Source organism: Ornithorhynchus anatinus, chromosome 15 (genome assembly GCF_004115215.2).
Source record: "Ornithorhynchus anatinus isolate Pmale09 chromosome 15, mOrnAna1.pri.v4, whole genome shotgun sequence".
Taxonomy (NCBI): Eukaryota; Metazoa; Chordata; class Mammalia; order Monotremata; family Ornithorhynchidae; genus Ornithorhynchus; species Ornithorhynchus anatinus.
The window spans coordinates 3,626,449-3,638,699 of record NC_041742.1 but is presented as its reverse complement, the minus strand read 5'-3'; the positions used below and the strand labels follow the sequence as shown (position 1 = coordinate 3,638,699).

At 42.1% G+C, this 12,251-nt stretch overlaps 1 protein-coding gene across 2 annotated transcripts in view; it reads left to right on the top strand.

Annotated features, from left to right (window-relative positions):
• Nucleotides 1-12,251, top strand: part of SMURF2 (SMAD specific E3 ubiquitin protein ligase 2) — a 65,630-nt gene that overhangs the window by 3,576 nt on the left and 49,803 nt on the right. The gene's annotated exons all lie outside the window — the stretch shown is intronic.

Genomic DNA, 12,251 nt, shown 5'->3' with positions numbered 1-12,251 from the left:
TCCTGTGTTTTTTTTTGTTTTTTGTTTTTTTAACTCAGACTTTAATAGGATATCCTTTAAAAATAGTATGTACTGTCTTTTTCTCATTCATCTGTAAACGGAATGGTATAGATTTCAAGAACTGGATTCAATTAGCAGTTTTTCAGGACATAAACATTAAAGAGTTAGATGGAAAACATTGTTTTGACTGACTGGATAAGTGACAGGGCAGTGTTTGATGTGAGTCCAGGAATTGGGTTGGAGCTAATGCCCAACTTCTCCGTCCATCTTGAGAAGCCAAATAAAATATTTAACCTAGGCCTCATTTTGCAGAAAAGGTTGATTCTTTGTCAAGACCTTAAAGTTCTGAGAAATGTTTGGCATACCTTTACACTAAGTGTTTAACAGTTTATTTAGATCTGGGTTTTATAAAAAGGGAAAAACCACTGTGGAAATATGCTTTTTCAAGTAGGCTTTCATTGGGTTTGCAGTCCACCCTGGATATTAGACTCTAAAGACTATTGTTCTTTGCTTTATTTGAGCCTGCCGTAAGTCGTCAATTAATACTCCATCTCAGTATTTTGAATTTATAGAATACCTTTGATTTCCAAAGCACTAATAAACTATCTGATTAGGGAATGTTCTTCCGGCACCACGCAACTTGAGTAGAGCACGGTGTGAGAGTGGAGATTTGCTTGCACATCCGCAGCTCCGTGTCAATCAAGGTGTGCATACCACAACAGAAGTTTTCATTCACATGGGATTCCGTCTTGACCAGGCAGCTGTCTCTCAGCTCAGGGTATATATTGCATTTCAGGAAGTCCTTGGGTTTCCAACACAATTGGTTTCTGAAAACTCTGTCTTAAGTCTAAATGTAATTCGGAACCAGTTTTCCTTTAAGGATGAGTGGAATGGTTCTTCAATCCAGGTTGGACATACCGTTATAACAAAAATAGCCCAGAACTGTGCTCTCTTACAACTTGCAGGTGAGGAAATCTAGAGACATTTATGCGTTTATGGGGAGTCGATGAGTTCTGCCACAGGGTAGCCAACTCTTACTTTATCGGAAATAAAACGGACTTAGCCCACCCTCCCTGGTGGTTCTGCCCAATGTTTGGGGAAAAAAACCTCCCCTCCCTGGCCTTCTGGTGTCTTCAGCTCAGCTCCCCTTACCTTCTCTCTTTTTTTTTTCCCCATCACAAAACCCCTCTTTCTCCCTGCCCTCCATCACGGCTTTTAAAATTGTTCCCTGATTTCCCTGTAGCTCTTGAGCATCCCCCCACCCCTGCCATGGCCTGTACCCCAGGAGACTACTCTTCTAAAGTTGAAATAGGATATAAATTTAGAAATGTGTCATTCATCTTAACTTGAAACGTCTTAAGTCGAGGACTTACTCTCTGCTTTTCAATAAATACTATGGGGTCTCCAGGGTTCATAACAAACAGGTTTTCAGGTGTCAGTTTTAGAACCATTCTTTATTATTATTATGGAATCTATTAAGCACTTAACCTGGGTTAATTCCTAGGGTACAGGATAATCAGATCAGACACAGTCCGTATCCTACAGTAGACTCACACAGTCAGTGAGTTTATCATTTTGATAAACTGCCTAGCAATCATTGATTGAGAACAACAGTTAATATGGTCAGCATTTGGAACTTTGGTCTTTTGGGATCCACGAAGTAAAAAACTTAAATTTTGGTTCTTTAGCAACCTATGTAGCTCCATGTAACACGTTTTAATTCATTTTATCTCAAAGCACTTGCAGATCAGATTAAAGTTGTCAATGCCAATACATAACCTTTAGAGTTCATGAAATGAAACTAGAATTATACAGAGAATAATAGTTTAAAATCTGTCAGAGCTTCCAATAAAAGTTTTAGAATAGGCGGAAGTAGTCATTCTGTTGAGGCATTTTTTTCTAAAATTTAAAAACTACTGAACCTTTTTAACATGTAAAAATAATCTTAAAAATGAAAACTTTTCAATAAAAATGATACAGCAATGGTAGGTAATGAAGTTGGTCTCGACGTTTTTTGTTTCTTCACATTTCTTTAGATGTGGAACACTGAGAATCTCCTCCTTTAAAGAAGACTGTGATTGTATTAAATGTTTCACTTGCATTTCATCCTAAAACCAGGGTTGTATTGATGACTGTTTTTGATGGATTGGGATTAATGGGGTGGTTTGCTGATTGGCAGGGGAGGTTATGTGAGCAGAGGGGCTGTGCGTGAAATGTACTAATTAGAACCATAGTATTCAAAATTTTTTACTGTGTGCCAAGCGCTGTACCGAGCCCTAAGGTCTAGGTAGGATGTAAGCAGATAGGACATAGTCAGTGTCCCACGTGGGGCTCATTGTCTCAGGGATCTCTTGCCTTTTAATGGTGTCCATTGTAAAAATTGAAAAATTTGGCAACTTTTTTCACATTTCAGTCTTGGGAAGGCAAGAGATAGATTTAAAAAAGTACTTTTGGAGTAAATTATGTTATTGAATAGAAGACTGAAAACTCATAAATTAAATGCTCACATTCACCGATCATTATGTATTAGTAGAATATTTGCCTTTTCATGGAAGATAAAGTATGGGTAAATGAAAATCTCAGGGCACACGTAATTTTAATGATAAAAATCAATTTTGAAACTAGTACTGTAAAAGCAATGTTCCACCAATTTGGAGGAAGTTGAAGGACAGAGTCAGTTGGTGAGTAGGCCGTTTAATGGAGTACTAATACTCCTGGCCTGAGTTCAGATGTGGAGTTGGTTGCAAGTCAAGTGAATCTCAGCTGAGTGTAGTCTCTCGTGGATATGTGCCCAACTGTGTTGTGGGGGCTAGTGTCTAAATTACAAAGTGTTCTGTGTGTCTGGAAGGTGAAGGTGATCTCTTGGGTCAGATGATTCTGAAAGTGAGCAACAAGTTTACCACTGGGTAAAGGAAAAATAATTTGTTTCTCAGGAAACAGATAGCATCTCATTGCTGCTGGGCTGTGTTCTTTATCGATTCTAGCAAATGTTAACTTTAGAAAATCTCAAAGACTTAAGTAATTATCCACTTTTCAAGGTGGTTAATAGATGATGATAATCTTTCTCTCCTTGTCTACTTCAGTTTTCCCTTCCTTTTTTTACCCATTTTTGCCCAAGGACTCAAAGAGAACCTGAGGAAAAGAGTGGGCAGAGACAGAATCATTCATTCAGTCATTCATTCGTATTTAAGCTCTTGCTGTGTGCAGAGCACTGTACTAAGCGCTTGGGAAAGTACAATACAACAATAAACGGTGGCATTACCAGCCCACAAGGCTCTCACAGTCTAGAAGGGGGAGAACAGTCAGAATCCCCACCATTTTTAACTGGGTTACTGTTGCTCTTTGGGCTTCAAGGCTGGGGAGTGCTTAAAGAACCCATCAGGAGCTGGGCAGGAGTGTTAACAGTGGAAAATAGAGACCGGTGGCCTAATAGACTGGGGACAAGTTGTGCTTCTCCCTGGGGCCTCAGTGCCATCTAGGCCTTAAGACTTTCCCCAACGCTCTAGGATTTCCACATATTCTTCTTTGAAGTTCTTGGCTAAGAGGGCATTTGTTGGGTGCCCAGATGGTGAACTTGTGTTAACTCGGGTGAGGCAGGCAACTTGGACTAGGATGCTGTTGTACTTTTGCAAAAGGTTTACCTGCTAAAAGATCTCAAAGTCTCCCATAGATTTACCTTGTTTTGCTGATACTTGCTTTGAAATGTTAATAGATCTGCTGTTGAAGCTGAGTGGACTGGGGGAGCGATTAGTGCTTGCATTGACAGTCTTCCTGTCGTTTCCATGTTCCTTTAACAATGAAGAACAATTAATGTTCCGCCTGGAACGACTGCCAGCTGAAAATCTACTTAGAGTGAGTAGCCAGATAGCCAAAACAGGTAGACAGTAGGTTTAATTGTTGAATGCATTGAACAGCTTTAATTTCACCTTATGATTGACACTAAAGAGTGAAAAAACCCCTTATTATGTAGCACAAAGAGGTTTCTGTGTATGGATATGCTGTGTGCATGTGTGATGTTGATTGAATTTCTCTGAGGCTTGTGAAGCCCACCCGGCTGGGGTACAGGGAGATTAGACTTTGTTATAAATTGCCTATGAGATGCATTTTATTTGAATGTATCTCCACTGTATGTACTGTGGGTGGAGAGCTTTGTATCATGGATCTAAGATGCTTGAGGTAATTATTCTACTACTACTCAGAATATACAGTGAAATGGAAGTTGCAGTCAATGGGGAATTGCATTACTGCACCTGATTTTCCAAAAATGTTGTGTTTGTCTTAAAGTACCTGAGAATTCTTCAGTAACACTAGCAAAAATAGTTAAAGCAGTATTACTCAACTGTTGATTTTTAAAATGTACACATTAACACCTTTTCTTCATCTTTTAATGGAAGCGTTCCTTAGAAAACTTTTATGCTGAACTTCTATCATAATTTGTAGATGACATAAAAACAAAAATAATATGCTTCAATGCAGGGTTGCAGCCCAGAAGGTACCTGTTTGCCTGTGGTGACTACTTCTAGGGGGTAGGTGCCTTCTCTCCTTTCCTCCCTACCTCTGAGACCATATCACAAGACACTCTGTCTCAGTTCACTGGTCAGATAAAGCTACCTCTCCTCAGACACTTTCTGCCTCTTTCCTTTTCTCTCTTGGGTATGGCTTTCTATTCTGTTTTTGGCTCATCTGCTTGCTGTCCATCTCTTAGTACCTCTTTGCCTCCTGCTGCTGTGCCTCAGTTCCCTCATCGGCAAAATGGGGATTCAGTTCTTTTTCTCCCTTCTACATAGCCTGTGAGCCGCTTGTGGGACCTAATTATCTTGTACCTACCCCAGCACTTAATACAGTGCTTGACATATAGTAGACGTTTAACAAATACCACAGTTATTCATTATTGTGATTATCCCATTCTAAAGAGTTGAGCCAAGAGTGTTCCATTCTTGGATGCCTCTCCCCGCATCCTTCAGTGATTGTCAATCCTGACCATTACTGGTTATTTCTCACCAATCACCAAAGATCTCAGTAGGTTATATGGAAGTGTCTGGGTTGGGACTTTTCTGGACTTTATAGTTTGGGCAGTCTGAGTGAGTGTGGAAAGTTCAACTTTTTCATACTATTTTAAAGAGAGGTTAGTTAATGCTCTTCCTTCTCTATTCCTACTGTAGCCACATAATACTGTATTTTGTTCTGGGTGAATCTTTCTGGAATATAACTACACTGGAATCTTATTTTTAAGGCAGCTCTCTTTATTAGAGATTCCTGTGTGAGGTTGGTCCCTTTGGGCTTCCCTGCCCTATTTCTTTTGTGGGATGGGTCTTAGTAGAGGACATTGTCTTTCTAGGAATGTGGTGGAAATGAAGGGGAAAATAATACTCTCAACTGGTAGTAAGAATATTTGTGCATCCTCTAATACACCTGTACTATTTGTTTTGTGAAAAGCACAGAAATGACACTTTCCCTGTCCACAAGTAGTCAAAATAAAGAGTTAGATGCCCAGTTGACTAAACATATATAAAAGTTTTAAGAATTGGTATAAGTACATAAGAGCGAGAAATGATGGATTTATGTATGAGAGAGTCGTATTAGAATAAAGTCAGAGAAGTGCAGCTTTTCCTTAGTCCTTCTAGTTCTGGCAGGTGCAGTTCACCGGCAGCACTGTGTTTAGGTTGAGCAAATGTTCTGATCTCGGTGGGCTTGTCGTGTATTTCAACTATCTGTTCCACCGTCCGGTATGTCCCTCTTCCTTTCTCACACCTCTGACCATCTCTGTAACTGTTGCAGTCTCCTTCAGAATCTGCTTTTTTGTTTGTTTCCTCCTCCTCCTCGTCCTGCCACTTTTTTTCCCTAACAATATCCTCGCCCTCAGACCTAAACCCTAGTCTGTAGTGTCAGACTGTTCATCTCATGAAGTTTGTGATTTCCTAGGCTGAGGTAGTCAACTCAACATAGATATATGCTTGTGCAGTCCATACCTTGGAAGATAAAAATGAGAGGAAGTCTAAGTTGACCTGAAAAAGGGAAATCCCCTCCTACTGGAAGACCCACCTCCTGGCTTTGAACAGGAGAATATTTGGTCATTAACCATATTGCTATTTCTGGCTTTGTTTTGAGTTCAGGAAGTATACTCTCTGAAACTTTTCTTTCCCCTCCTGGTATGGGAGGGAAGGAAAAGGGAGAGGTACATGGCTAATGGATAGGAAGTCAAGACTGGTTGAAAAAAATAATTCTATCAGTTTTTTTATTGGGGTTTCTTCTTTGAAACATTTTGAGGAGTGGTAGTAATTATAATTACCCTTATTTTAAAGAAATAAGTCTTAGAAATTAGGACGCGTTCCAAATCATAAAAGTTTTAAATTATGAAGTTCCTTGCTTAGCTTGTGAATACTTTGATTTCTAGTCTCAGAAGAACGAGACTTCACTTTTGACCCTGATCCATTCTCAGTTTCCCGCTCAGTAGAGCTCTTGCCTGCAGCTTCAGTGTTGTGTTCCACATCCTAGGAGTATGTGGAGGTTGGATCGACGGAGCTGTTTGGCAGGACCCTTCAGTCATGGGTGTGTGAGGGCTGTTTAAAGAGTGGAAATTCCTCCCCTGATGTTGTGCAGCGATGGAATTTTCAGGAGACCTGCCTTGGCTACTCCCACTCTGAACTTTCTGGTGTACTCAAGTGTAGTGCCGGGTCCAACTCCCTTGCTCTCTCCTCTTCCCCTTGGCTTCGGGCAGTGGCAGCTAGGGCGCTGGGGCCTGGTGCTGTCTACCGTGTACCCAGGAAGAGGGAGATACTACCTCCCCCATCCCGGCTCCAGGCAACCCCAAGCTCCACATCTACCAGAGTCCCTCATTTTGAGTGGGACTGGAGAGCTGCCTCAGTGGGAGCCAGCAGGAGAAGGGAGTAAGGGAGGCGCCAGGCTCTCATAATCAGCAGGAAGCCACTCTTGCCCTCCCCTCACTGTCCTTTATGGCAGAGTGACAGGCCCTGCAGAGTCCCATACTGGGAGAGACAGGGCTTTCTAGGTCACAAGACTTGGACAGTTGCCTAGATTTACTCCTACCAAGGGACGGCCCTGCCACTCCCCAGATGGAGCACTTCCTGGTCTGAAAATCTGAGATTACCCTTTCCAGGCCTGAATCAAATTTTAGGAGTGTGGAGCCTGACATGTAGTTGGAACCAGCTCATTTATCGGAGAGTGGGTAAAGGTGGAAAGGGCCATGAATCGTTGCCCCTAAGAGTTCTAGCAGTTATGCTGCTTTTCTCTAGCCTCGCTGAAGTCTGTAAGCCTTTGGGACACTCATTAGAGGAACAGAAATTTTGATTGGTGGGATGGATAATTTGGCCCTGTATTATGTATGCTGCGAGGAAAAATACCAAAAAGGAGGAATTTGGTTTGCCACAAATGGGAAAAATGCAAATTAAAACAAGAGAGATTTTGGTGGCACAGAGCTGAATGCTAAAACTCTGGTTTGGGCTACCAAACTTTTGGAATTGTTGATGTGGAACAGTAGGGAGGTGGGCAGGTGATCTGTCGACCCCCTTCCTGGTCCCTGACTGTTCACTGGATGCAACAAGCCGTCTGTCTGCAGCCTTCAAATCGTAACTATGTCTTGGGTCTTGTTATTGCTTTCTCATGCAATTCTCTGTTCTAAATTTCAGTTCACCTACTCCCGCAAACAATCTTTCTTCCCCTCTGCCACTCCACATTGCTTGCAGTGTAGCATTCTAGAGGCAGATGAGTAGGGAAGAGGAAACTAGGCCCTGGGGCAGGTAGGAAGGAAATGTGTGGATGTATTTTTTTCTCTTTTAAAAGGAGGTGATGATCAAAACAGCTCTCTTGGTAACCATGATTTTTCTTTTATATAGCATTGTCACTTTGAAGGTATCTGTGTTCTCTTTTGCCTTTGAGTTTCCTTTTTTAGACCTTACTTGCTATTTTGAAATTTTCAAAAAGTACATGAAAGTATGAAAAGTTTTAGAAAATTCAAGAGTTCCTCTGGGCCCCTTTGATCATTTCTCTCAACCACTGTTGACCTTTCTGGTTTATTCTCATACTCTCGTATTTCCATAGCTCATCACCCCAAGTGATTCAGCAGCCTAGCCTGATTGTTCACTATAGGCCAGTCTGACCAATCTGGCGTTTCAGTGTACAAGGGAAGATGGTGTTGAAATCAAAATGTGCTGTAACGTACACCGGACTTCACCGCAGTTCAAGTTTTAAATAGTACCTTTTTGACCCAAGCGTGTGGTATCAGTCAGTCTCTTTCAGTTCATTGACTGGCCCTGCCTGGTTCTACTTACGAGCCTTCCAGTGCTAAAATAACAGTGCTGACTTTTGAGACAGTGTTTGGGCTATTTTTAACCCAAATGGCTGAGAGCTGGATTAGGCCAAACCTGGAAATAGATCTGGTCCAGTGAGCCAACCCTCCATGGAGACTCGGAGCCCGCCTCCTTCCTCAGCCCTTCAGCCCTCTGTCTGCGTCCCCCTCCAACTCACCTGGGCTTCTCAGCTTCCAGGGAGGGAAGAGGAATTCCAGAGGAAGTGAGGGGGAGGCAGGTGAACAAAGGATATGTTGGCAGGAGAGAGTCAGCGGGAAGCAGTGGAGGTCTGTGTTATGCCATAATCACAGTAACAGATGTCTGATATTATTTTAATGTAACTAATGCGATGCCCACAAACAAAGTGGTTATGCCTAACAAAAATCTCTGCCCTGGTAAGCTTACAGCCTAAAAATAGAAATGAAATTAAATGAGTCCCAAATCCTGGACCAAGTAAATAGTTTTTATAAACTCAGTGGTATTTTGGGAATTTTTGCTAAAATATAGTAAGGGGGTTTTATCTAGGTTTGGTTAGTGGAGAATTGCAGGGATCAGGGGAAGAACAGAAACCTCTGACAGTTGGATTTAAAACTCTCCATCACCTGTTGTCTTTGTATATTTCACCTCTTTGCCCCTGCTCCCCCTGCACCCTATTTTGAATTCTTCAATTCTCCTTGTTGCATCTTGCTCTCAGCTATCTCCAGCTCATCACTCACTCCCTTCTCTTCAGATCCTCCAAACCAGTCAGTTGTATTTGAGTGCTTCCTGTGTGCAGAGCACTGTACTAAGCACTTGGGAGAATACAGTATAATAGAGCTGGAAGACACATTCCCCGCTCACAGTGATCTTACTGTCTAGACCATGTCATGTATCTTTAAATTATGTATAAAAAACTATTTATATTAATGCCTTTCTCCTCTTCTAGTCTGTGAGCTCATTGTGGGCAGGGAATGTGTCTGCCAACTCTGTTGTACTCCGCCGCTTGTCAGCTGTGTGACTTTGGGCAAGTCATTTAACTTCTCTGTGCCTCAGTTACCTCATCTGGAAAATGGGGATTAAGACTGTGAGCTCCGCATGGGACCTGATTACCCCAGCGCTTAGAACAGTGCTCGGCACATAGTAAGCACTTAACAAATACCAACATTATTATTACTTCCCTTTTTTTAATGGTATTTGTTAATCAGTCGGTGGTTTTTATGGAGTGCTTACTATGTGCAAAGCACTGTTCTAAGCACTGGGGAAGATACAAGCGAATCAGATTGAGTACAGTTAATGTCCCACATGGGGTTTACAGTCTTAATTCCCATTTTAACAGATGAGGGAACCGAAGCACAGAGAAGTTAAGCGACCTGCCCAGAGTCACACAAAAGACAAGTAGCTGAGGCGGAATTAGAACCCAGATCCTTCTGACTCCCAGATCCATGCTCTGTCCACTAGGCCACGCTGCTTCCCGAATGCTTAGTATAGTGCTTTGCACATAGTAAGCACTCCTTAAATACCCTTGATAATAATGTCCCTCTCCACCTTCATTGCCTTCATAAACTATTTTAGAAGGCATTCCATGTCTAATCCCCACTTTCCTGATCAGGTTATTCCATTAGCCACCCATAAACACTTGTGTATATGGCTTTCTTATTCCATCTATTTCTTTAGTCAGTTTTTGCGCATTATGGTGGTTACCAGTTGTATTTCTGCTTTTCTTTTTTGCTGTCATTGTACGGGTTCTATCTGGATCTACCTGGCTCCCCACTATGAGAGCGAAAGATCCTCCAGAGACCATATCTTATACTTTTATTGTATTGCTTCCAAGTCCCTGGAATAGTGCTCCCCAATAAGTGTACTGTAAATAATGATGATGGTGAAATAAAGAATGAAAAAATGCATTCATTCAATCATATTTATTAAGCGCATATATACATCTCTCTCTCTCTCTCTCTCTCTCTCTGTATATATTCTATTGTTATCATCTAATGTATCTCCCTGCCAAAAATAACTGCCAATTTGAAATCAATGGTATTTGAGTGCTTACTGTGTGCAAAGCACCGTACTAAGTGCTTGGGAGAGTGCAGTACAACAGACAGACACATTCCCTGCCCACAACAAGCTCGACCTTGTGGCGTGAGTTCTCAGAGACCAGGATCAGGAACAATGGAATCTTTCACTGTATTTGTTATTCATCCCACCATCAGACCATCAGCCCTTAAGTGAGTATCTCTAAATTATTTGTTGATATTAATGTCTGTCCCCCCGTCTAGTTTGTAAGATTGTCGTGGACAGGGAGTGTGTCTACCAACTTTATTGTTCTGTACTCTCCCAAGCACTTAGTACAGTGCTCTGCACACAGTAAGCAGTCAAATACCATTGATTTCAAATTGGCAGTTATTTTTGGCAGGGAGGTACATTAGATGATAACAATAGAATATATATATATATTATATATATGTATATATAGTTGTCTTTCATGTTTGAAGATACTAGGGGTGGGGAAGTATACTTCTGGGTGTGCAGGCAGTGGGAAAGGCCAATGTGAGATTGACAGTCCCATCCACACTGTACATACACAGAAATTGTTCTTTGTTGTACAGTCATATTTTTGTATGCTGTGGCCTAGCTTTGATTTTGCATGTGCTTTGCAGTCTCATGAACCCTTGAAGGTTTAGATCCAAAAGGTCCACTCCTTGATTTACATGGTTCACGTAGATCTTTTTGTTGCAGTTGTCGCCCAGTTTTTAAGCTGTGGTTCAGTACTGCCTGAGACTTCACTCCATCCTTAAAACATTTTCTGTGTCCCTCTAGTTTTCTGTCGCTCCATTTTAGCTCGTTATTGAGTTACTCTTTGGGGATCATTTCAGCCACCCTCCTTACGTGCCCTACCCAGTGAAGCTGTTGAGGTGTGCATAACATCAGTGTTAGTTGCTTGTCTTATTTATAGAGTATTCTTGTTTGTGATCCTGTCTTTCCACTTGGGTCTGATATGGCATGAAAATACTGCTGCTGCTGCTGTGGGAGTTGGATGTTGCAGCCTTTTCCCTCCTTTCTAAAGGATTTTTTTTTTGTATCCTTCCTCAGGGATAACTTTTTAGTTATTTCAGTCAAGGTCACTCTTCTGTTTTTTTGGGGGAGTTGGAGGAAAAAAGTAAATATTTCTCCAGATTAGAAAAGTAGTGTCTGGTCTTATTCCATTTAGCTAACTTTACTATTATTAGTATTATTGTGGTATTTAAAAGTGCTTGTTATGTGTCAAACACTGTTCTAAGTGCTGGGATAGACACAAGTTAATCAGGTTGGACACAACCCCTGTTCCACATGGGACTCACAGTCTCAATAGAAGGGGATATCAGGTATTTAATCCCCATTTTACAATTGAGGAAACTGAAGCACAGAGAAGTTGTGCCTTGCCCAAGGTCACACAGCAAGCACCTGGCAGAGCCAGGATGAAAGCCCAGGTCCTCCGACTCCCAGACCCGGGCTCTTTAAACTACGCCATGCCGCTTCTCATAATATTCTCTTAGGGGTTGGTAGTATTGAGCCCCTAATGGGAGGGTCCCAGTGGATGGGGTGGGTGGGACCAATATGAGGTAAACCCAGCCTCACTGTCCCCGACCAGTTTGTGGCAGACCTCAGCCTGGACGCCCGCCCTCCTGAGGGAATCCGTCTTGATGGCATGCCCCACCCTGCAGGCCTCACTGCATCATTCCCTTTTCTCCTCCATCCCTCCCCTGAGCCTGCCCCCACAGGCTGGGAAGCAACTGTAGTTGCCATGGAAAATCAACTCGGGGTCTAGCGATTCCTGGCTGGAGTGGGTATTGGGAGCTAGGTGTGCAAAACACTTCCCTCCTCCTCCTCCTCCCCCTCCTACTCCTCCAAAGAGCTATCTCACAAAGCCCCTTTTATTTAAACCTTTCACCCAGTTTCTTCTGGTGTAAAAATAGAGTGCATCCAGCT